The sequence below is a fragment of the Schistocerca americana genome, chromosome 6 (assembly GCF_021461395.2).
Source record: "Schistocerca americana isolate TAMUIC-IGC-003095 chromosome 6, iqSchAmer2.1, whole genome shotgun sequence".
Lineage (NCBI taxonomy): Eukaryota > Metazoa > Arthropoda > Insecta > Orthoptera > Acrididae > Schistocerca > Schistocerca americana.
The window spans coordinates 47649581-47673572 of NC_060124.1; positions in this window are offsets into that span (position 1 = coordinate 47649581).

Below are 23992 nucleotides of genomic sequence, written 5' to 3' on the forward strand. Positions count from 1 at the left end.
TAATATTTTTATGTTTACAATGAAATCTGTTCCTAGATATGGAATGTTTTCTCCCTCGGATTTCAGCCTTTGAGAATCCTACAACCCTCTAATTCTATGATGTCTTCTTCTGTGAATATAGTTTCCTGAAGAGCCAACAGCTGTATTTGATATTCGGCTAACACTTTAATGAGTTCTTTTGGTTTCCCTATTTCCAAAGTGAAATTATGTTAGGGGAGACGGATTTACTTCCTTTTGGTTCTTTATTTACATGTAGACCTTCCAGGGCATTGTGAGTCCTTCAGTTTACATGCTGCCCGGTTGTCCGATTTCGTCGATGGAGGATCTCTTGTTAAGGCTACTTCCTAGTGTAGGTCGATTTAGAGAAATTTCCATTACGCATGAGCTACTTGATACTACTGTTGGGGAATTGGTGGGTGCCAGTTCACATTTAAAACTGATATTATAAGTCGCAGTGTTGTTCATTTCGCCGGCCGGGGTGGCCGAGCGGTTCTAGGCTGGAACTGCGCAACCGCTACGGTCGCAGGTTCGAATCCTGCCTCGGGCGTAGATGTGTGTGATGTCCTTAGGTTAGTTAGGTTTAAGTAGTTCTAAGTTCTAGGGGACTGATGACCTCAGAAGTTAAGTCCCATAGTGCTCAGAGCCACTCTTTTGTTGTTCATTTCAGCCGCCCTTCACATGGGGTACAGGCGCTGCCCAAACGCTGCCGAATACGGTAACAGACACATTTGCATTTTAGTCTGTAGCTTTTACATTTCCCTAAGTACAGGGTTAGTCCGCCCTCGTGGTCTCGCGGTAGCGTTCTACCCTCCCGAGCGCGGGGTCCCGGGTTCGATTTCCAGCGGGGTCAGGGATTTTTCCTGCCTCGAGATGACTGGGTGTTGTTGTGTCGTCTTCATCATCATCATTCATCCCCATTACGGTCGGAGGAAGGAAACGGCAAACCACCTCCATTAGGACCTTGCCTAGTAAGGCGGTGCGGGTCTCCCGCATCGTTCCCCTACGCTCTGTAAAGAAGCATGGGACTTCATTTCATTTCATTTCAAGTACAGGGTTGCCTCTTCCACCACTTTCGCCGTACCGACGATCTTCATCTCCGTCTTCACTGTCTTTGAGGTCCTCGCCACTCCCCTGACAAGTGGCCTTCACGAGGTACAGTCATCCACTGTGTGAGACAAATGTTTCCTGAATGTTTGGCAGTACCCGTTTGTTACCTATTGTGAGCAGGATCACCAGCAGCAGGTCTCCTCTGAGTTTTTTGCATGCATCATGTTCCTGTTAGCTTCCACGTTTTATAATATAACTTTCTGTGAGGTATTGGACCTTGTGCTTTGTGGCCCCTTGGCACCTGACAAAGAACATCCACTCTAGTCTTTTTGCCGATCCATCTGTTCCTTTTGAAAGCTACCCTGCTTGCTTATTTTTGTTTAGCACTAGATTCTGATACTCATCGTCAAATGAAATCTGTTTGCTATTGCATTCGAGGATATTAACTGAAGATCTGCTTGTGATGCGTGCCACTAAATTAAATAATGTTTCCAAAAAAATCCACTATTTTAAGACAGGTCATCCGTTAACATAAGCACGTTATCATGACTGCAAGTGACACCCGCATTAGCTCGAACTGAAACAAAAAAGTAATTCACTGATTGCTTTATACCCTGACATTTTGCACAATGTTTATCTTGCTTCCAGCTCTGCAACGCTTGCCTCTTCATGCCGAAAATTAGTTACCCATTCACAGAATTAAATGTGCAGTGTCTGTTCTTTGGGATATGTCAGAATAACAGACACCAGCGATCGAGATATGGAGGCTTACAGTCATAACTGAGGGAAATATTTATGATGTAGGTGCTTTGGGCCTTGCAATAATTCAGCATCTACACTTGAAAATTTTTCTCCTAACCGGGACCGTGATGATCCCTGTCTCTAGAATGGTTGTTTTAATCCCCTCGGTTACCACAACACGGTTTACATGTGACTCAAATCCCAAGTGCTGTCCACCATGTCTTGAAAAACAGACACTATTTGTCATATCCGATCCCACTGGAATGACGGAGGACAGAAAGGAGTTCAGCATTGGTCTCTACGCCATCAGACTTTATTATTGCATTGGAATTCTAGATTGCGTGGAAGGAAGGGAGAAACATTGAGTTTAACTTCCCGTACCGCTCCTCATGAACCACTGTTCTTGCCTTTGGTGGGGAGTCTTGCCTGCCTCAGCGATACAGATAGCCGTACCGTAGGTGCAAACACAACGGAGGGATGTCTGTTGAGAGGCCAGACAAACGTGTGGTTCCTGAAGAGGGCCAGCAGCCTTCCAGGTATTGCAGGGGCAACAGTCTTAATGATTGACACATCTGACCTTGTACCATTAACCAAAATGGCCTTACTGTGCTGGTACTGCGAACAGCTGAAAGGAAGGGGAAACTAAAGCCGTCATTTTTTCCGAGGGCATGCAGTTTTACTGTATAGTTAAATGATCATGGAGTTGTCTTGAGTAAAATATTCTGGAGGTAAAATAGTCCCCGATACGGATCTCCGGAGGACGTCGTTATCGGGAGACAGAAAACTGGCGTTCTACGGATCGGAGTGTGTGATGTCAAATCCCTTAATCGGATAGTTAGGTAACAAAATTTAAAAAGTGAAATGTATAGGTTAAAGTTAGATATAGTGTTAATTAGTGAAGTGCGGTGACAGGACAACCAGACTTCTGGTCGTAGTACAAGTTTATATGCCAACTAGCTCCGAAGATGACGAAGAGACTGAAGGAATGTACGATGAGATAAAAGAAATTAAAGGGAGACGTAAATTTAATAGTCATGGGGGACTGGAATTCGATAGTAGGAACCGGACGAGAAGGGAAAGTAGTACTGGGTGATCAAAAAGTCAGTATAAATTGGAAAACTGAATAAATCACGGAATAATGTAGATAGAGAGGTACAAATTGACACACATGCTTTGAATGATATGAAGTTTTGTTAGAACCAAAAAAAAAAATAATAATAATAAAAAAGTTCAAAAAATGTCTGACAGATGTCGGTTCATCTGATCAGAATAGCAATAATTAGCATAACAAAGTAAGTCAAAGCAAAGATGATGTTCTTTACAGGAAATGCTCAATATGTTCACCATCATTCCTCAACAATAGCTGTAGTCGAGGAATAATGTTGTGAACAGCACTGTAAAGCATGTCCGGAGTTATGGTGAGGCATTGGCGTCGGATGTTGCCTTTCAACATCCCTAGGCATGTCGGTCGATCACGATACACTTGCGACTTCAGGTAACCCCAAAGCCAATAATCTCACGGACTGAGGTCTGGGGACCTGGGAGGCCAAGCATGACGAAAGTGGCGGCTGAGCACACGATCATCACCAAACGACGCACGCAAGAGATCTTTCAAGAATCTAGCAATATGGGGTGGAGCGCCGTCCTGCATAAACATCGTACGTTCCAGCAGGTGTTTATCAGCCAGGCTGGGGATGATGCGGTTCTGTAACATATCGGGTTACCTCTCATCCGTCACTGACGTTTTGCTGTCTAGCGCCATCTTTCGGACATTTTGTGAACTTTGTTTTTTTCGGTTCTAAAAAAACCCAATGTCATTCCAAGCATGTGTGTCAATTTTTACCTCTCTATCTACATTATTCCGTGGTTTATTAAGTTTTCAAATTTTTACTGACTTCTTAATCACCCGGTATGTGAATATAGGATATGGGTAGGGAATGAAAGAAGAAGCCGCCTGGCAAAATTTTGCACGGAGCATAATTTAATCATAGCTAACGTTTGGTTTAAGAATTATGAAAGGAGGTTGTATACGTGGAAGAGGTCTTTCTCGTTGCGAGGCACATCGTGACAATATGTTGTCTAACATCCTCATAGGCGGCGAAGCATTGGTTCATCACTTCGTATTGGAAACAGACCGACAATCCATTGAGCGGCGCCACACCAACTCTCTTCCGAAGAAAAAATTCAAAACCGCAAGCCCAGTCTGACATGGCGACGGTCTTCTGGGAATCAGAAGCGATTATTCCGTTGACATCCTCCATCATGGTACAACGATAAACTCTGGAGTGTACTGTGCTACACTCAGAAAACTGAAGAAACATCAGCGTGTTTGTCGCCACAAAATTGCAAACGACTTTCGCCATCTCCATGGCAACGCAGGGGCTCACACAAGTTTGCACATGGATGACGACCTCACAAAACTTCATTGGGCTGTTCTTGCTCATCCACCCTGCAACACAGATCTCGCACCTTCCGACTTCCATCTCTCTGGTCCAATGAAGGATGCACTTCGCGGGAACAGTACGTGGTTGACAGTAATTTTATTGAAGGTGAAAAACGTTGGCTTCGACCTCGACCGGTACAGTGGTACCATGTTGGCACACAGACCCTCCCAGTAAGATGGCGAAATGCCTTCGCAATGAACGGAGATTATATTGACAAAAAAGATTTTGTAGCCAAAAGAGTGAGGAATAATATGGTGTACTGAAATCCTGTATATAGTAAACCTTCTTCCAGAAAAAATATGTGTTGCATTACTTATTTAACGCCCCTCTTAACACGCTATATATTCGTCTGTATTTTTTGTTTTCACTCAATAGAATTCAGATGTGAAGCGTCATATTGGGTTAACTAAATATTTACATTTGTTATACTTAAAGTACGCAGACTATAAATATGCTGCTACGAGAGAAATCATACATAATACCAAAAGACTAAAAACAAAATAACGTTATGTCGTAACCAGTATCTAGTAGTCAGTGGAACTCAACGCTTAGAACTCGAAGCATATTCCTATATGATGCATTCATCTTTCCCATAGTCATGTATTCTTCTCAGCCTTGTGTTTATTTTCTAGGACATTTCTGCTTTTCCAGTTTGTTAATGTCTTCTGAGACATTTTAACTCCTATGTTTCTGTTTCATTTTCTTAATTTTTATGTTTTCTCCATTAATGCAGAAGAGTCAACATCTCCTACATTATACAAGGCTTGGCCTTCATTGCCAGTTTGATCGTGTGCTGTCTTCACTACTGCATCTTCCACACTACCTATTAGTCTTGTATTTGGTTCCTTACACTTGTATCAGTCACTATTCACGTAGTGATCCTTTTGAAACTCTCAAAACCCTTGGTTCTTTCATTTTTTGCAAGCTCTGTCTCTTTAACTTCCTACTTTTCTCTAGTTCCATCATTTTTTATCTGTAACTCACAGCCAATATGTTATGGTCCCAGTCGACATTTTTAAAGTTCAAAATATGGTTTAATAATATTTACCTCACCAGAATGTAATTTATTTGAAACCTCCCAGCGTCTGCAGGTCTCTTTATACAGCTTCCATTAGTGACTTTTGAACTAAGCATTAGGGATGATTAAATTGTGCTCAGTGCAATATTCTACCTGACATTAGTCCATGTGGTCCTGCTGTTTCTCCTTCTCGACCTTATCCCACTGTCAAATTCCAGTCCCCAACGAAAATTAAATTTTGGTCTCCGTTTACTACTTGAATAATTTCTCTTATCTCCTCATGAATTTTTTCAGTCTCATCATCACCTGTGGAGCCTGCACGCATGTAAACTTGTATTATTTTGGCAGGTACTTGGTGTCTCTCATGGCTGCTACAATAGACTCATAAAGATGTTGATAGAACCTTAGCCGGGTTTCTATTTATTATTTATTATTTGGCGTACTGCTGCTTTACCCCTGCTTTAGTTTGTGTTGCTAAGCCTGTAATCAGCTACCAGAAGTCCTCTTCTACCTACAAACACGCTTTATTAATCGCCACTATATGTCACGTCAGACAGCACGCTTCCTTTTTTCTATTCTGTAACCAACCTATGCGATTAATGAATCTAACATTTCACACACAAACTCTTACAAAACCACGTTTATTATCCTAATGACAGCATCCTCCTAAGTAACCCCCGCTGGTAGATTCGAATGGGGGACCACTCTATCTCCCGAAAATTGTACCCAAGAGGATGCTATCACCATGCACAGCCATACGCCCTTGGGAAAAATGAACGCTGTAATGTCCCCTCACAGTAGCAACATAGCTGGACTATATTGCCTGTCAGAAGAATAGATCAGTGGATCATCCAGACTGTTACTTCTACTACTACTGGAAAGGCTGCTCTGTATACTCCCCCAACCTTTCTGCTCTCCCTTCTTTGCTTAGAACTGGTTCACCATCTGAGCTCTTGAGATCTATTAAGGTGGTTTTCTTTTCTCCATAGGTGCCTTTAATTTTCCTGTAAGCAGTATCTATCTTACCCCTAGTGATATAAGCCTCTACATCCTTACATTTGTCGTCTGGCCATCCCTGCTTAGCCATTTGGCACCTCCTGTCAATCTCATTTTTGAGAGGTTTGTAATCCTTTTTACCCGCTTCATTTACTGCATTTTTATGTTTTCTCCTTTCATCAATTAAATTCAATATCACTTCTGTTACCCAAGGATATCTACTACACCTCTTCTTTTTACCTACTTAATCCTCTGCTGCCTCCACTATTTCATCTCTCAAAGCTACCCATTCTTTTTATACCGTATTTCTTTCCCCCGTTTTGTCAGTCGTTCCATAATGTTCTCTCCGAAATTCTCTACAACCTCTGGTTCTTTCAGTTTATCCAGGTCTCTTCTCCTTACACGCACATTTTTGCAGTCTCTTCAGTTTTAGTCTGCAGTTCATAGCCAATAGATAGGGGTCAGAGTCCACATCTGCCCCTGGAAATGTCTTACAATTTAAAACCTGGTTCCTGAACCTCTGTAATACCTATATATTATGTATCTGAAACATTCCAAAGTCTCCAGAGACAGATGGTCCTTCGTTGCTCTTTATGGTCTTCTGATGGGCGGCGAGGAACCCAGCACCACCACATTTGAGTACCGCAACTGGTGGACGAGTGAGTTAGTACTACCAACAGAGACACCCTGTTGTACAGTGAGGTGTGATCCGTCGAAGCACCTCGAATAAGAGTGTCCTCACGTTCCAACATTGCAGGAGTCACAACAGTGGGGCGGAAAGCGAGAGACCGGACACGTCTGCGAAACCTTCTTGCGAAGAGGACTGACGCATTGCCTAACGACTCACTGTGCTTTTGTTCACTGCTTGGTCTCCGTAGACATTCTGCAAGCGCCTATGAATATCTGCAACGCTCTGGTCTTTCGCCAAAAGAAACCTCTCTGCTTCCGTTACAGACGCCATTTTGAAGCCTGTGTGTAGCGCCGCCACGTATCGGAGCTTGATGAAACTACAGGTGCTGAAGCAGGAATATTCCGTCGTGTTTCACAACAAATTCCGCATTTTTTTAACCGAAACTGGCTGAGAGAAATGTGTTGCGTCATTTAGTAAACGCGCCTGGTAGGATGATTTCGTTTGTAGACCGCTGAATGCGCCGAAGTAAAACACGTTTAGTAAAAATAAAATAAACTTTATACGCAAAAGATTAGTATTTATTCATATGCACAAGATAAGCAAGATAAGCGATTACAATGACGTACGTAGACTCCACAGTCGTAAACAGTGCAAGACCTATATTGGTAAGCCAGAAATAACTACCGATATAAATACGTCCAGGAGATAGTAGCGTCACCTAGCAAACAATAACTTTTTGACAGACAAATGCACGGTGCATGTTGTATACGTGAGCTTGCTGTCCGTGTGTAGAATGGGGCAGGCGATCGAGCTATCTGAGTTTGACCGAGGGCAGACTGTGATAGTCTGGAGGCTCATCACAAGCGTTTCGCAAACTGCACGACTTGACGGGTGTTCGAGGAATACTGTGGCGAGTGTCTTCAACACGTGTTGACACCAAGATGAAACCACATACAGACATCGTGGGGTCGGATGTCGAATGATGGGCATACATGAAACAGGACAAACGGCGAACTGTGGCGGAGCGAGCATCGGACATTAATGCTGGGTGGAGTACAAGAATGTCTGAACGATTGAAATGGTTGAAATGGCTCTGAGCACTATGGGACTTAACATCTGAGGTCATCAGTCCCCTATAACTTAGAACTACTTAAACCTAACTAACCTAAGGACATGACACACATCCATGCCCGAGGCAGGATTCGAACCTGCGACCGTAGCGGTCGCGCGGTTCCAGACTGTAGCGCCTAGAACCGCTCGGCCACACTGGCCGGCAATGTCTGAACGCACAGTACACTGGGCACTCCTAACGATAGGTCTCGGCAGCGGATGACCCATGCATGTGCCGATGTTAACACGACGACATCGGCAACCACGATTTGAATGGGGACGTGACCATCGGCACAGGGCAGTCGTTGTCGCAGTGGCAGAGCGTTGTGTAGTCTGACGAAATCCGATACCCTCCTCAATATGTCGACGGAAGGGCGCAAATCTGGGTGTTTATTCTGTATCTTTCCGCCATTGTGCCGATCATTTCGGTTCTCCAGAGCACCGAACGATCTAGTACTCGAATTAGAGCCCCTGCATTATTCAGTATGCATTTTGGTAGCGATACCCTTCGGGTCCAGAGAACCGAAGCGCTGTTATCCGTTCGCATCGCGCAAGCCAATCAAAAGCAAGGGGCCGCCGATCCGCGCATGCGCACTGCAGCGCGCACAGCGCCACTAATACAAAGTGGCTAGCAGACGACAGAGGCGCGCTATTCTTCGAAGTACCGAAAATTGCGTTTACGTTACCATAACGCATGATGCCCCATTCCATCGGGCTGACGTGTCCGCCTTTATCGCTCTTGCCTCCTCCTTAACAGTATCAGGTGCAACATATTCATTTCCATGATTCTCAGCTGAAATGCCTAGAAATTTTTACAGTTTCCCTGACCGCGTGTTTCCATGCATGCATAATAACGATAGCCATGCATGCATAATAACGATAGCGTATTTGACTGTATTCTGCAGATTCTCGTAAACGCCGCATTATGTCATTTTATTCTCATTCACACTGACATCGTGTATTGGATTTTACGTTTCGGAAAATGAGTTAGGAACAGTGTTTAGTACCACATTGTACTAATCCATCTATAAAACACCAGAAAAATTGATTCTGAGAGTTTCAAAGAATAAGAAGATAAGCAGAATTTGGTTATAACTCGCTCCTAGATATCGAAATGATTAAGTAGCCCACTTTCCTATATGACACGTCAACGACTTCGGTCTTAAAAACAAAATTGAAAAACCGCATTTTCGAGAGCTCCTGCAGTTCATCGAAGTTTATAACATGCACCTAATGAATGAAAATGTTTCGTACATGGCACTACAGTCTAAAAATATTACGGCAGAGATCTTTCATCTCTCTCTGTTGTCGGGGATTCTATCGCAGATAAATACTTATGATAAGCAAGATTATTAAGGTGATTGCTGCTTGTTACATTCCCAGTAATTTAAGTTGTGTTCTTAGATTGCTGTCTAACCGTCTACTCGGAAATCGCTACATATTCGGAAAAAATAATGAATTATTTCTGACAAGAAAAAATATAAAAGACACTGCCGATTGTTTTACTCACAGCAATTTCATCCGTAGCAATTTCATATTTCGTTTTTTAAACACACAGAAATCACGAAATTATTACTGAGGAAATGCGCTCTTACATGTAAATAATAACGAATATTGCAGAAAAATCTTAACTTCCACCAATATCAATGTCTCAGAACGTGTTGCACATATGAAGAGGAAAAAAAAAAGTTTTTTGCACCCATCTGTGCGCGAACTCGAGCACTTTCGTTTTGCATTCCCACGTGCTAACCATTTGGCCAAGCCAAACAATAACGACACAGTCGTTAATTCTTGTACTATTGCGTACAGGAACGTAGGCTGACTTCGTTGCCAAACGGTTCTGCGTGTCATAAATGTGTGATAGTTTGGAACGTTTCCAGTATCAGGCTTCACATAATTGCTTTCCATTGTTAGTTGAAAGCTGTTTAACAAATTTCGATAATTACTAATTAAACCATTTGTGGGAAAAGTACACAAAGTCACTAGTAATGCCAGTTCACACTCATTTAATATACGTAAGCAGAGCACATGTCTTGCTATTTAATGATCTTTAAACTCTTATTTGCATAAATGTAACACGTATTTTGAGAGAATATTGACCTAAAACGTTCTTTTTTTGCATATATTCATTCACAGTAACAACCTAACATAACCATATTTCTCACAAAGGAAAATAGTCTATTATGAGCTCACTTTCCTACAGCATGCGTCATCTGGTGATTCTTTAGTAACACAATCACTAAATCCAAAGACAATATCGCTAAATATGTTTAAAATAACAAATTATACGTGTACATAAACTACAGCTCACCGATTGACAGGGCTACATCGAAATCGAAAACCTCTCGGTACAATTGTCGTAAAATCGGTGGGAGGACCGTTCGGTAACGGGTCTCAGAAGCTCAGTGAATAGGATATTTCGATAAAGAACCGAAAATGACGTCACTACCGAGACTAACCTACTATACCGATCGGTATGAACGATAGAGAATAGGGCCCCTGCTGTGTTTCAGGGAGTAGCTTACTGACACCTGTACTTCGTGATGAAGACAAGCCGGTGGCGGCTCTATTAAGCTCTGAGGAACAATAACCATGGCATTCACGGGTCCAGTGGAACTAGTGCAAGGCACCATAATGCCCAAGGAGCATGGTACGCCAGTTACAGACAACGAACATCTCATCATGACGAGCAAGTTTCCCGACGGCACTAACATTGATGAACAAGATAACGCGGAATGTCACAAGGCCAGAAGTGTGATAGAGTGGTTTCGAGGATCACAGTGGAGAGTTTTTTGACGAGCTCCCCCCCCCCCCCCCTACTCAACAGATCTGAACCAGATCGAACACAACTCGGATGCGTCAGAACTCATCACCCCCTGCCTAGAGCTAAAGGGAATTAGGCGAATTGTGTCTGCTGATTTCGTGCCCACTCTCTCCAGAGATGTCGCCGCTCTTATCCGTGCCAAAGGTAGACATATCGGCTAATAGGCAGGTTGTCATAATAGTCTTTCTTGGCCGTGTATAGCTCTACTTTCTTGTAGCAGGAAATTAAGCATATACAAGAGTAGCTCAAGTGGTTTACACAGGGTTAAGCATGAAACTTTCCGAGCACAGGCCTGTTTTGCTTTGCAGTCTCGTTGAGATTAATGGCCTCTTAAGCGGTGTATGGAACTAGCACCCCCACCATTTCTCTCTGAGTTGTGCGCAGCCTCTAATTTATCGGACGCTCATCCTGTAATGGAAGACAACTTACCGGCACTACGCCATATACTGTCTGCAGCTCACCAATGTGCTGTAGAAACGTAGACACTAAGATACCAACGGTATGTCGATCCATCCGAAATGTCATTACATAGAAATAATACCGGTATTCGTACATTCGTATTATAAGGACGATATATTGATGCATTTTACCGGTGTATTGAACTTTCATAACTTTCTTCCCTACATACATCTGATGGGCACTGGCTGTAATCATTTCTTTCACACATGTTCTCAAACAAGATTAAAGTTCAGTATGTATTTGTGGTAACACATTGATACGATCTCCAACCTCATCTATACGGCGAGTACAATGTCATTTTAAGTGAATTAATTTTAATTTCTTGTGAAGTGAAATATTTCTTATAAAGGTCACAAATATTCACGACTCTTACTATTAATAGAGAAGGTAAGACGACACAGTAAAATTCATATAATGCTCTGAAAGCACAAATTATCGTTTGAACCAAGAGCTAAAAGGGAACACACAGTAGAACTTTGAAAACTGTTGTGGGTATGAGAAGCACGTAGAACAAATTCTACATGAGAGACCGATTTAGGATATTAACAATTACTGTGAGCAGCATTCTTCTTTCTAGGACTACGTATCCGCATAGGCTGACTGCAATGTAGTCTGACAGTGCTAAACGATTTAAGTAAATGGTGAGGAGGAAAAAAGTCAGTGAACGTGTCTCTAGCTTCGTCTACAGTTTCGCCGATTTTATTTGCTCTTTTTATCACGCACTGCACAACAAAATTAGAGGAGCACTTTTTCGAAACTCCGTAATTGCCTCCCATTGCGACACATAATTTTGAAATGGGGGTTTAAGGTATATGCACATATGAATGAAAGTTTTGCGTTACCTCGGTTCCGAGAGTTCCGGAATCTGTACAGAAAATTGAAATAGAGATCAACATAAACACCATTTCCGCCTTCTTCACTGCCCATGAACACCACACATTGCCTGTTGTACCACCAGACAGCGAGACCTTCATAGATGCTGTACACACCAGTAACTCTAATTCCAACTAGCACGTCCTCTTGCATTGATGCATGCTTGTATTCGTTGTGGCATACTAGCCACACGTTGATCAGTTGATCAAGGCACTGTAGGTCCAGATTGTCCCACTCCTCAACGGCCATTCGGCGTAGATCCCTCAGAGCGGTTGGTGGGTCACACCATCCATAGACAACCCTTTTCAATCTATCCCAGGCGTGTTCGATAGGCTTAATGTCTGGAGAACATGCTGGCCACTCTATCGAGTAGTGTCGTTACCCAGAAGTAAGCAATTCACGAGATGTGCACGATGGGGGCGCGACTTGTCTTCCATGAAGACGAATGCCTTGCCAATATGCTGCCGATATGGTTGCACTATTGGTCGGAGAGTGGCATTCACGTATCGTACAGCCGTTACGGCGCCTTCCATGACGACCAATGGCTTACGTTGGCCCCACATAATGCCACCCCAAAACAGCAGAGAACCTGCATAGTTTTGCAATCGCTGGACAGTGCGTCTAAAGCGTTCAGCCTGACCGGGTTGCTTCCAAACTCGTCTCCGGCGATTGTCTGGTTGAATACATATGCGACACTCGTCCGTGAGGAGGACGTGTTGCCAATCCTAAGCGGTCCATTCGGCATGGTGTCGTGGTTGCAAAGATGGGCCTAGCCATGGACGACGGGAGTGAAGTTGCGCATCATGCAGCCTATTGCGCACAGTTTTAGTCATAACACGATGCCCAGTGGCTCCACGAAATGCATTATTCAAAATGATGACGTTGCTGTCAGGCTTCCTCTGAGCCATAATCCTTAAGCTGCGGTCATTCATTGCAGCAGTAGCCCTTGGACTGCCTGAGCGAGGCATGTCATCGACAGTTCCCGTCTCTCTGTATCTCCTCCATGTCCGAACAACATCACTTTGGTTCACTCCGAGACTCATGGACACTTCCCTTGCTGAGAACACAAAGTAGCAATGCGGACGTGATCGAACTGCGGTATTAACCGTCTAGGCATAGTTGAACTACAGACAACGAGCCGTGTACCACCTTCCTGGTGGAATGTCTGGAACTAATCGGCTGTCGGACCCCCTCCGTCTAATAGGCCCTGCTCATGCATGGTTGTTTACATGTTTGGGATGGTTTAGGGACATCTCTGAACAATCTGTGATACAATACGCACAGTCAACGTCTATCTTCAGGAGTTCACCGAACTGGGGTGATGCAAAATCTTTTTTGACGTGTCTATAACCTTCCTCTGTAATAGTGCAAAAAACATGGCGTGCTGCGACATTACCCTCGGCTCGATGATGCTTGGAACAGCATTCGAAATAAAGGCCACTTCTTGGACGTTCATATGAGATTTAAGGTATGTCATTGACGTCACTTTGGCAATCCAAATAGCTCAAATGGCTCTGAGCACTATGGGACTTAACATCGGAGGTCGTCAGTCCCCTAGAACTTAGAACTACTAAAACCTAGTGAACCTAAGGACATCACACGTATCAATGCCCAAGGCAGGATTCGAACCTGCGACCGTAGCAGTCGCGCGGCTCCGGACTGAAGCGCCTAGAAACGCTCGGCCACCACGGCTGGCACTTTGGCACTAATTTTCATCATAATTCTGCGCAACTTCATCGTGGACGACTCACGTAAGGTCATCAGAGGCCCTCTTACCATTCTTTCAGCCCGTCTTTTGTTTCCTCTGCTACGGAAGTCAGAACTGCGAGGCCCAGCGTTTAAACGACGCGCTTTTCGTGACACACCACCAGTCAAAATACCTCGGGGAGATGCACAAGGGCGTATATGAAACTACGCCTTTCGCGAAAACATTGATTCACATAAATTGTGCGGTCGTAAACAACAGCAATGACAGCCATAAGCACGCTTTGCGAAGCTGTGGCACTGCTGATAACCTCGGTCGTTTCATCCATTCTCAAAGGCGATCGTTGGTCCGTAACGCCATTGAATAAGAACTCACCACTTTGTAAAGCAGTGCGACCGAAATATCTGCTCTAGGATACAGATTACGACCACAACAGATAATTCAATGTTTTTCTACAAAATCAGAATGTATTTCGAAGCATCAAAGAGTCCTTACGCTTTTCAGATCTCCTGCTTTGGACCATCGTCTAGTGTGATCATGGAGCGGTGTAACATGTGTACGCGGTACGAATGGGTAACAGAATGTCAAAGAGTCCTAAGAATCCTTAGTTCGGCAAAATCCTTGTGGGAACCGCCCACATCTATTGAGAATTGTGAAAGTGTGCCTCTGCAGTGCAAACCTATGAAGCAGCCATACGTGCCTACATGTAGTCAACATTTTTAACATTTTTATGCAGCGACAGCAACTGATATTGTTTATATAAGAATATACATCCTATAGTTACAGGTTAACTTTATCGTTTACCTAGGTTTCAACGTTAGTAATAACGTCTTCTTCAGAACCTACAACAAGTTAATATTATAATGCGCTAGTAAATTATATTAGATATGGTCATCCTTCAGGATGCAACGTGTAGTACTTACATAAAATATTATTTAAATGTTTGCCTAAAACAGGCCATGTCCTAAGTCAACTTTATAAAACTTGATTCATAACCGTAAGGTTTTGTCACTTCATTAAACCAGCTGCAGCAGATTCATTAAGCCCGTTGTATGGGACTCGTCGTGTGACTAGAGACTGCGGACCGCGAGGGCTTCGGGAACAAGATTATTGTTTCTAAAAAATAAAAAAAACAAAAAAAAGTATGCGTAAAACGGAAACGTTCTTTGGAGAGAATGGCATCGTACCACTAGAGGTAGACCCAACGCCCCCCCCCCCCCCCATACAGAGGGATACTAGAGCGAGTCTTAGTAATACTAAGAAGTTGATCGGAGAATTTAGAAAAAAGGCATTGATAAATATGAACCAAAAGCCCCCGACACTAAGGAGTCAATTTAAGCTCCACAAAATTTCCCATCCGATCCGCCCTATTGTGAATAGCACCAATAGTGCTTATCATAAATTAGCGAGACATTTACATTATAAAATTAAAGAATATTTCGTGTTTCAAAATTATTTTTCGATTAAAAATTCAGTGGACCTAGCCAACAGACTTAAAACCGTAACATGTTCCAAAAACACCAAATTGGTATCATTTGACATCATTATCTTGCACACAAACGTACCAGTGGATCAAACCTTGAACATTATAGAACAAAACTTAAGGTACCTCAAAAAATTATCCACCATAGAAATTGATGAGCTAATGTTACTTCTTAGAACGACTCTTAAATACAAATATTTTTCATTCAATAAAAAATTATATTCACAGCCATGTGGCCTAGCTATGGGGAGCCCACTTGCATGTATCATGTCAGAAATTTTTATAAATTCTCTGGAATGGATTTTTTTTTAAATTACCCGGAATCAGTGAACAACATCATCTTTTATGCGAGATACGTGGATGACATTCTACTACTGGTTAATAATTCTCCAGAAGGAATAGAGCAAATTTTCGCAACGTTTAACAGTGTACATGAAAAAATAAAATTCACACAAGAATTGGAATCAGCTGATAGATCACTAAATTATCTTGATTTAACGTTGACTATTAAAGATGCTAAAATAGAGTTCAACATATTCCGGAAGGCAACTTATTCAGACAACATCATCCCGGCCGATTCAACTCACTCCCAAGCGCATAAAATGGCGTTTTTCTATTCTAGTATCCATCGGGCGATTTCTATTCCGTTGTCAGATGTCAACTTCGAAAAAGAATTACAAATTCTCGAGAGTATTGCACAGAATAATGGCTATGATCAAAAGATAGTGATGCAGTTATATCATAAGAAAACGCGAAAAAGGACAACGACCTTAGGAAACACAAATACTCAAACCCAAGTTCAGAACAATAAATGGTTGTCGGTTCTTTATATAGGTAATGTCTCCTACAAGATAGGGCGCCTGTTGAAAAATTGAGGTTTTCAAATTTCCTACTCGACGAGTAATAGCTTAAACCAAAATTCGTTTCATTCCCTTGAGAAAGACGGTGACAAGTCAGCGAAATTAGGCGTATATAAGATTATGTGTGACGATTGCCCATGTTATTACATAGGTCAAACAGGCAGAGCTATAGCAGTACGGTTTAAAGAACATCTTCCAATAAAGGGCGTTCGAACACGGGGGTCAGCCTTTGCGGAACATCTGGTGCAAATGGCTCATACACCTAAACCTTTACGTGACATAGAGCTACTACATCGTTAAGTTAAGGGGTATAGACAAGACACTCTTGAGGAACTACAAATTTATGCACTCCTAATTACAGATAGAGGCAATTTACTGAACGATCAACTGTATCTAAAAAATAGGGCATACTTCGAAGGCTTCCAGCCTATACTAGGTTTACAATAATTCATAATGCATGTGACATTTTTTTCTTTATTGTTATTTTAAATCCTGTACAACAGGCAGGCTGTCAGCAGCATTCTACGCTGCTCTTCAGCCATAGAATACACACTGAGAAAAAACAGAAAGAATACGGAACGGTGGGTAATAAAACAGGAGACACATAAAGACAAACACGGAGCCGTTCACACTCGACGATAATCCACACTACAAACTGTTGACACGACGCACAAACACGGAAGACGTCGATGGCACAGGTGAACGATGGAGTGCGACGGTGAACACTGAACACTAAACACGACGGCTCACACGAGACACTGATGGCGATGATCTCCGGCACGCGAATGTCCACATAGCGTGTGCGAGTCCGGGGACCTGCCAAGAGGGGATGAAGGGTGAGGGGGGGAGAGGGGAGAACTGAGATGCCAAAGGCTGAGGAGATGGGAGGAGGAGTAGAGGGACTGGGGATGGGAATCCCGGGGGAGGAGTGGGGAGAAATGGAGGAGAGAGGGAGGGTGCCCAAAGGAACAAACACAGGAAGAGGGAGGGAGGCTCAAAGTTGGTAGGAGGGGTAGATGGAGGGGAAGAGGGCATCATCAGGGAGGGGGAGCTGGCGGAAGCCACCTTGGGAGAGTGTAAGGAGGGTGGAGAGATGGAGACCGGGTGGGACATGGGAATACAGGCTCGGCAACGGACAGGGGTGGGAGAGGATGGGTGAGACAAGTGGGTGAGGAGGATCGAGTTTATGGGAGGTGTAGAGCATCCACATCCGTTCGAGGAAAAGGAGGAGGAGGGGGAATGGAATTAGGTCGTACAGGATCTGCATGGGGGAGGGGGGACGGATGCGATATGCAAAGCGGAGAGCATGGTGTTCAAGGATCTGAAGGGATTTATAAAAGGTAGGGGGGGCGGAGATCCAGGCCGGATCGGCGTAACAGAGGATAGGGCGGATGAAAGATTTATAGGTGTGGAGTATGGTGGAGGGGTCCAGACCCCACGTACAGCCGGAAAGGAGCTTGAGGAGATGGAGTCGGGAGCGTACCTTGGCTATGATTGTCCGGCGATGGGAGGTCCAGGAGAGGCGACGGTCGAGGGTGACGCCAAGGTACTTAAGGGTGGGGGTGAGGGCGATAGGACGGCCATAGATGGTTAGACAAATATCGAGGAGGCGGAAGGAAGGGGTGGTTTTGCCTACAATGATCCCCTGGGTTTTGGAGGGATTGACCTTGAGCAACCACTGGTTGCACCAAGTGGTGAACCGGTCAAGATCGGATTGGAGAAGGTGTTGGGAACACTGCAGGGTGGGGGCAACGGCAAGGAAGGCGGTGTCATCGGCAAACTGGAGAAGGTGGACGGGGGGGGAAGGGGTGACGGCGGCGGCATGTCCACCGTATACAAAAGGTACAGAAGGGGAGAGAGGACGGAGCCTTGGGGCACACCGGCAGAGGGAAGAAAGGTGTAGGAATCCGTGTTATGGATGGTGACGTAGGAAGGACGGTGGGAGAGAAATGAGCCGATCAGACGGACGTACTTAATGGGAAGGGCGAAGGTTGGAGCTTGAAGAGGAGACTGGAATGCCAAACGCGGTTATAGGCACGTTCGAGGTCCAGGGAGAGGAAGATTGCGGACCGACAGGAAGTAAGGTGTTCGGAAAGGAGATGAGTGAGGTGAAGGAGAAGGTCGTCGGAAGAGAAGGACGGCCGAAAGCCACACTGTGTAACGAGAAGGAGGCGGTGCTGGCGGAGATGCTGGTGGATGCAGTGGGTGTGGATAGATTCCAGGACCTTGCTGAAGACCGAGGTAAGGCTGATGGGACGGTAGGAGCAGACGGCGGACGGCGGTTTACCGGGTTTAAGGAACATCAGGATACGGGAGGTTTTCCACAGGTCGGGGTAGTAGCCAGTGGACAGGACTACATTGTAGAGCCAACCAGGGTGGAGAGGAAAGAGACAGGAGCTTCACGAAGGTGGCAGTAGGTGACACGATCGTGACCAGGAGTGGTGTTGCGTTTGGTACGGAGTGTAGCAATGAGATCCTGTGTAGTGATTGGGGCATTGAGTTCTGTGCGTGCAATGTTGTCCAAGTACTGGAAACCAGGTGCGTGGGGAGGGACAGACGTGTCACTTCGATCACGGACATCCGGGAAGAGGGAGTAATCTAACTGGGGATCGTCGGAGATGGAAAATACATCGGAGAGGTAGGAGGCAAAGTGATTGGCCTTACTAAGGGTGTCAGGGATGGGGAGATCATCATGGAGAAGAGGATAGTTGGGGGAGGGTTTAGTTCTGGTAAGGCGACGGAAGGCTGACCAGAACTTGGACGAGTTTGCATGTGACCTCAATGTTTCTATAATAATGGATCCTTTCCTACAGTTTCATACTAGATTTGTTGGTCAGTTTATAAGGCTCTGTAGTAGAATGCAAAGCGTAGCCATGCTGGATACTGTTATTTACTTACAATAGTAAAATATAGACCTAATTCATAGCAAAAAGGTTATCTGACTCGTGCGTAATAAGAGTATGATTCTATACGTCACGCGCATGCGCGCCGCCCTTTCTGAGGCAGACCGCGAAGCCCTCGCGGTCCGCAGTCTCTGGTCACACGACGAGGCACATACAACGGGCTTAAAGTGAATTTGCTACAGCTTGTTTAGTAGAAGTGACAAAACCTTATGGTTATGCATCAAGTTTTATAAAGTTGACTTAGAACATGGCCTGATCTAGGCAAACATTTAAATAATATTTTATGTAAGTACTACACGTTGCATCCTGTAGGATGACCATATCTAATATAATTTACTAGCGCATTATAATATTAACTTGTTGGAGGTTCTGAAGAAGACGTTATTAATAACGTTGAAACCTAGGTGAACGATAAAGTTAACCTGCAACTGTAGGCTCTATTTTCTTATATAATGTAGTCAACAACTTGGCACCCCTGCGGTTCCAGATGATTGCATGCAAGCGCCTTTGGCTACTGTACTGGTTTCATGAAACATGTTCGTAGCTGAGAATATGGATTACCATGAGCTGTATAATGAAATGACGACAATGCAAATTTGTGCCAGACAGGGACTCGAACTCGAATTTCCCAATTATAGCGTGCAGTCACTTACCATTTAGACTTCCGTGCACGACCCAAAATCAGACGCAGGCTACCATATGGCAGCCATGATTCTACAATCTGTACTCTACATCCATAATGGATATTTCCGTAAAGGGGAGACATTTTACTTGAAAGTCGCCTTCACGGTATCGGTGAACCAATACGATATTGTGGTGCCCCTGTTATTACGAATTACGATGCAACATCGTGACTTACAGATTGTCTCTGCACACTTTCAACATCCTCGATAAAGTTGGATGGATGTCACCGCGCGTTTTCCCGAATTTTGGGATTTTAAAGGGACCCTTTGCCGTTTTATGAACGTATGGGTCACTGTATCATTCCTTGATCACTCTTCAGTAGGGTACAGTAGGGCACAGTACTCTTTGCTGTTTCGAATAACTATCAAATTTCGTAGAATGGTTTTCAGCGGTTTCTAGTGGTTCCGCCCTGTACACCATGGCCAAAATTGCGGTCGCGCTGCGCTCGGTGCGAACACTTTCAATGGGGATGCAACTCCACAAAGTTCTTAGAGAAGGGTTGAAACGTCCGAGGTTGTCAACAGTGTCGAGAACGTGGCCCTGTTTCTCAGCGCCGCCACTGCTGTCATCTTCTACCGTGAAAGATGTTGTTCCGTTCACGGCAGTGTGTCCGGAATGTTTTCCTCGGCCACTGCCGAGAAAACCGTATGATTTCAACCCTGGGCGTCCCAGTCCTGACTTACCCGGCAGAGGCGCCAATAGGTGGGGTCAAATGTAGTGAGAGGGTGTATGACGACATCTGACACATCCACGGTGGTGTTGGGCAGAATCTTGGCAAAATTGGGCGCCAATGTGACATCATTAACCTATCTTAAACATTTTATGAACTTCTGAGCTGTGGCCTTTATTCTGCAAGTCGCTCCTCCTGAATGCAACGAAGAAAAGGGTAGTAGTGTAGGCCGTCTTGACGTGCATGAAATCCATCCATATTTCAATAAATAAGATAACGTGGCGTATGATGGGACCGGGTAGGTATATCACGAGAAGCTGGAGGAAAACAGAAGATTCAGCGACTGCTACGAGAAATGGAAATGGAAGCCGAAAGGATAACCCGGCGTATCTGGCAACTGAAACCAAAGAAACTGCACCATTACAACGATCACACAGACACTAGAGATTACATAAAATAGGGGTGAAGTTCCTGACAGGAAAGCAGGTGCACATACAGTATCGTATGGTTTCAGAATAGAACACAATTTTAAGACATACAAACAAGTGCGCTAACAGAATATAACAAACCCGAAGGATACCAAAAACTCAAATCCTTGAGACATTCGAAGCACTCAGACATAACCAAGTGTAACAATAGCAGAGAGTTCTGCAATACTATTCATAGGGCCTCTGTTTTCTAAGGGTAGGTGGGACTCTAACAGGGAACAAGAATGTAAAGTGTGATATCCTGGGGAGATATATCAAGAATTTGTTAAACTGCATAGAATCTGAAGATAAATGACTGAGAATAACTCCAGAACAAAGGAACACAAATTTACTCCCATCGAACGGAAGATAACTTCGAAAATATTTGCAGAACTGCAGAACAAGAAGGAGACAGAATGTAACGTCTCGTATGTTTCCCATCTGTCATCATAAGTTTTTGATAAAATATGAGGTAGTAGTATAGCCTCGATATGAGGCTTCGTGAAGTCATAATGAAATACACGTCGTTTCCTTGCTTGCAATGTTTTCCCCACTGTAGAGAGAGACGATGTGTATCCATGTCGATTCCACCATTGAAATGAGAAGCAAATAGTTTAGAGTCGCCACTGTATCGAAATGCTCCATTAAGCTATCCTAGTTGAATTTTCTTAAGACCGATTTAATTAATTACGAGACGAGTTGTACAGCATCTGACATCACACACTCAATCATTGTTGTGCGGGTCTTGGAGAAGAATTAAAAGCTAAAGGTATATAAAACATTGCTGTTATTATTTCACAAATGGTACTAATCCAGTTTCAAGTTGTGTCCCCAAATCCTGTCGCTACTTTGTGGCGAAAATAAGTTTTAAAACTTCTGACCCAATATTTTTGGGGGGGTTTGCGAATCTTTTTCCATAACATTTATGGCAGGGGCTGATCTTACACGTGAAAGCATCAGCACCACCAGAGATGATGAAAGGTGAGATAAATCAAAAACTAAAGCTTTAAAAGAAGAAAGGTAGAAGATCTGGGAGTATGAAGTAGTCCATGATAACTGGAAAAGTTCTGTGTTTCAAACATTGCCAAAGAACATAATAGAACGGATCGCAATAACAAAGTGGCATTTCGATCGTCCTCGTAAGTTATGTTACACAAACCATCGCAGACGAGGATGCGATGGTTCAAGTGGTTCAAATGGCTCTGAAGACTATGGGACTTAACTTCTGCGGCCATCAGTCCCCTAGAACTTAGAACTACTTACACCTAACTAACCTAAGGACATCACAGACATCTATGCCCAAGGCAGGATTCGAACCCGTGACCGTTGCGGTCGCGTGGTTCCAGACTGTAGCCCCTAGAACCGCTCGACCACCACGGCCAGCAGACGAGGCTGGAGGACAAAACAAATCAGCATTTTGGTGTATGTAAATCGGGCTTCAGGAAGAGAAAATGATACGTGGAGCATATTAGGACCATGAAAAGAGTTCTGAAAGACTTCCTCAGCAAAAATCTAAGATAAGTTTTTGAAAACAAAAAGAAGTATGATTTGGTTAACAGAGAAGTGCAGATAGAGCGCACCAACACCAGTGAAAAATGTCAAACTGAACGGGAACCAGGTAGAAGGTAATATTTATGGAGGATTTTTGCAACTAATTTGATATTTAAACAGGGTCAGACAGGGTAACGGGCTTCAAGAATGAGGAGGAAAACTGGTCACGGAGAAAAAAATGGACAGGGAAAGACCAAATATCTTTATCGAGATTGCATTCACCGATGATTTCATGGTACTGTCAAGGAGCAATACACAGCTAAGGAGCAGATATATGCACTAAATTACGAGAAGAATAAGCTGGATTCAAAATTGTCTTCGAAAAATCAAAATATATGACAAATGTCAAAGCAGACACTCATCATGAGAAAGAATTGTGTGTGATATCTTGGGGAAATCGTACAACTCACAACCAGCGTAAAGGACGCCAACAACGCCATACTAAAACAGATGGCTAATGTTTTTTGGAGGGCACACTGCTTAAAAGGGAGAAAAGCCACCTCAAAGAGAGCTAAACTAAGAAACCACGACACAGTGATTGAAACAGAGTATCTGTATGTTGTTGACTGCCTCCGAATAACAAGAGTGTTGGGAGTAAGAGAAACTGAAATGCTCTAGATGTAAGATAACACATCCAAAGATCATTTATGGATAATATAGATTACGAGGAAGGACTGTATCAGAATAACAAAAAATTTGTAAAGTCATTGAGAGAAAGAAGGCTACAATTTTAGGATGGATGAGAAGAGGCCGATGAAACAGATTTTAAGATGCAAGTACTTCACAGCAATATTAGGCTTCCAACAAATGGTTCAGAGATATGAGAAATAGTTTTGAGCACGTTGGAGTAAATCGAGAAGACATCTCAAACCGAGTAAAGAACAGTGATCGATGCCATCAAGGGTCTCAATTATGAACAGAAACTAAGTGGATAGACAGAGGAAACATCACAGACTGCCAGTTTGAATGAGATTAGATGGATCGTTCGTCCCACAGATCCATAGTATGATGTTTGAGGATGTAGAGCGTGCAGGAAAACGTGAATACAGTGCACATATTTACAAAGGAAAATCCGATGTCTTTATGTACCTTACATGGAACCCAACTGAAAGGTTCCTATGAACGTATAACATACCAAAAACCTTAAAAACGTTTTCATGCAAAAGTTTATTATAAACTTGTTACAAAACACGTAAACGTGTAGTATGATAATTCTTGGCCTGCTGTAGCCATGCATCATCATCGAAACAAATCAGTTCTGATCATATTAATGCACTGAAGGCATACAGATGTCAGATTTTACGTTATACTCACAGTACTTCCTACTGTTATTAAAAAATACAGATCCGTCCATTCTAATGTGTTCTTCCGTCGAGCTTAAGGAGTTGACCGCCAAAAAACCCTTTAGGATCCTATAAAACTCAAATATATTACTATAATTTGAGATTGATTGGGAAGATTTTAGACTCTCATAAAGGTTTCCAATAATGTGTAATTGATATTTCTACCTTCCTGATCGTCATGGA